Source organism: Coenobita brevimanus, chromosome 7 (assembly GCF_032717465.1).
Source record: "Coenobita brevimanus isolate Jiangsu-jjx chromosome 7, ASM3271746v2, whole genome shotgun sequence".
Classification (NCBI taxonomy): domain Eukaryota; kingdom Metazoa; phylum Arthropoda; class Malacostraca; order Decapoda; family Coenobitidae; genus Coenobita; species Coenobita brevimanus.
The window spans coordinates 35,575,149-35,578,589 of NC_136960.1; positions in this window are offsets into that span (position 1 = coordinate 35,575,149).

Here is a 3,441-nt window from a genome sequence, read left to right on the forward strand (position 1 = left end):
TTCAGCTAACGCCAAAACATTTAATGAAACTGAGAATAATTCATAGTGTTAGTAGTAGTAGTAGTAGTAGTAGTAGTGGTAGTAGTAGTGGTAGTAGTAGTAGTAGTAGTAGTAGTAGCAGCAGTAGGAGTAATAGTATTGGTATCGGTGGTGGTAATAGTAGTAGTCGTAAGTCATCACCATTATCATAATATTGATAATAATAATAATAGCAATATTTATAATAATAATAATAATAATAATAATAATAATAATAATAATGGTAGTAGTAGTAGTAGTAGCAGCAGTAGTAGTGTAGTAGTAGTAGTAGTAGTAGTAGTAGTAGTAGTAATGCAGCTAATAAACAGCAAACAATATTACAGTGTGGTATTATGCCAGTGTGGGGTGTGGGAAATGATTATACAAAGGCTCGAAATCACTGACCTGGATTATTGCGTCCATCAGGGGGGTCAGGGGGTCAGGGAGAGGGTGTAGGGGTGGGGGTAGGGGTAGGGGAGGGGGTGGGGGTGATTGTGGAGGGGAGTCGTTTTAGAGTAGTGTCGCCATATTGAGAGAGAGAGAGAGAGAGAGAGAGAACGCCTCTGTAGTAGAATATCCATAACCTAAAGAAACAGTGATAGATATATGGATAGATACACAGATAGATAGATGCAGAGATAGATATAATATGCATAATTTTAAACCGAACGCCTTTGGGATAGATAAATATATACAGAATAAAAATATAGATAGATAGACAAATAGATAGACACACACACAGTTAGATTGATAGATAGATAGACCGATAGATAAACAGGCAGATAGATAATTCCCCGTGCCGATTCTTTCAATTTGCATCAGTGACTACAAAACGCCTTATATCATCAATTTCGTCATCAATATTATCTCTCTAAGTTGGTCTGAGAGAGAGAGAGAGAGAGAGAGAGAGAGAGAGAGAGAGAGAGAGAGAGAGAGAGAGAGAGAGAGACCCATTCAATATTCCCCAGACCTGGTATACAGAATTTTGTTATTCACACACACACACACACACACACACACACACACACACACACACACACACACACACACACACACACACACACACACACACACACACACACAGCAATTTCCCCCATGCATAACTTTGTTGTTGTCGTTGTTGAAGTTATTAGCAAAACAATAACAGTTTCTGCTTAGTCATATTGTAAGTTATAATTCTCTCTCTCTCTCTCTCTCTCTCTCTCAACTCCTTTTTCTCCCATCCCCTTTTTCATCTCTACCTAATTCCCTCTCCACCCACCATCCCTCTCTCTCTCCCCTTTTTTCATCCCCTTCTCTTTCTTTCTCCCTTTTCGTTTCTCCTCACTACTGTCTCTTTTCACCATTATTTTCTGTTTCTCTCTTTCCTTTCTGCCTCTCTTCCCTCTGTCTTTCTGTATCCTTCCATCTTCCTCTCTACCTTCTCTCCCTCCATCTCTCCATTTCCCTGCCTCTCCCTCTCTCATTCACCAGACCTCCTACTCCTCCCTCCTTCTCTCTTCCTTCTTTTTTTCTCCTTCGCTCCTTCCCTCTTTCTCCCCCTTCTATTTTACGTTCCTTTCCCGCTTCCTATCTCTTCTTTCTCTCCCCCCTCTCTCCCTTCCTCCCTCTTCTCCCTTTCCCCTCTCATCTTCTCTCCCTCTCCTCGTCAGTTTCTCCCTTTGTCCTTTATCGCCCACCTCCGTTTCTACACATCTCTCTTCCTTCTGAGTCCCATCTCTCTTTCTCCCTCCCGTATCCTCCCTTCCTTCTCTTCCTCTTCATCCCTCCCTTCTCTCCCTCCTCATCTCTCCCTTCTCTCCCTCCTCATCCCTTCCTTCTCTCCCTCCTCATCCCTTCCTTCTCTCCGTCTTCATCGCTTCCTCCTCTCCCTCTTCATCCATCCCTCCTCCCCCCACCATCCCTTCCTTCTCTCCCTCTCCACCCCTCTACCCCATCCTTCACCGCCTCCTGTTCCTCCCTCTCTTGCTCTCTCCCTCCTCCTCCACCTCCCTCTCTTCCTGTCTCGCTCTCTCCCTCCCTCGCTTCCCCTCTTCCTCCCTCTCTCGCCCTCTCCCTCCCTCCCTCCCACCTCCCTCTCCAGGCCGGAACTCAAGGGTCACCGCTGAACACTGGCTCTCGAGTGGCAGGTGACGAGTCGAGAGCGAGGTGAGCTGGAACTCCAAGTGTGAGTTTTTGAGGTGTCCAACTGGGTAAACACTCCAGCCTGTGTGTGTGTGTGTGTGTGTGTGTGTGTGTGTGTGTGTGTGTGTGTGTGAGAGAGAGAGAGAGAGAGAGAGAGAGAGAGAGAGAAATAAAAGTACGAGATAAGAATCTATCTATCTATCTATTGCCAGACGCCTCAATCCCGTTTGGAGTGGCCACAAACAAATCGCCTCCAAGTCGCCCTGTCCCCCGCCATTTCACTGCCCTGCTCCCTACTCACACCCCCCTCTCTCATATACCTCTCCACCCCATCTCTCCATCTCATCCTCGGCCTCCCCCTCCCTCTTCCCCCCTCCACCTCACTCACATACACTCTCTTCGTCAGTCTTTCACCCTCCATCCTCTCCACATGGCCAAACCACCTCAGTGTGTTCCTCATAACGCTTCCTATCACATCCACATCCACACCACAACGCTCCTTTATATCCTCATTCGTCAGCCTGTCTCTCCACGTGACTCCACAGGCTCCTCTTAAATAACTCATTTCCACTGCTCTCACTCTTGACTTGTGTCCTTCCAACAATGTCCAAGCTTCACTTCCGTACGTTAGAGTTGGTATCACAATACTGTCATGTAGTAACTTTTTCACTTCCATGCTCACTTCCCTGTTTCTTATCACTGCTTTCAAGGAACCAGCAACCTTTCTTCCCTGCTGTACCCTTTCAAGCACTTCACCCTCCAAGCCTCCATCCTTACTCATCACACTACCCAAATACTTAAACGTACTCACATAAGAAGCAGGTAGTAATAAAAGATATAGATAGATAAAGAGAGAGAGAGAGAGAGAGAGAGAGGGGGGGGGAGGGAGGACGAAAGGATGGAGGGAAGGAAGGAGGGAAGAGAGAATAAAGATGGAGGAAAAAGGGAGGAAGGAGGAAGGGAGATGGAGATAAGAAGGGAGGGAAGGAAGAAGGGAGATGGAGGTAAGAAGGGAGGAGAGAAGGGAGGGAAGGAAGAAGGGAGGTGAGATAAGGAGGGAGGGTAGGAGGGAGAGAGGTGGAGGAAAGAAGAGAGGAAGGAGGCATGGAATAGGCAGTAAAGATGGAGGAAAGGAGGGAGGGAGGGAGGAAAGGAAGAGGAAGGAAGAAGAAAAAAGAGATTATTATAGAGGAAATGAAGTTGAAGAGAAGAGGTGGAGGAGAGAGAGAGAGAGAGAGAGACCCACAACACCTTACACCTGAAGCACTGATAGATAAACACTGAATGGCAGGTGTACAC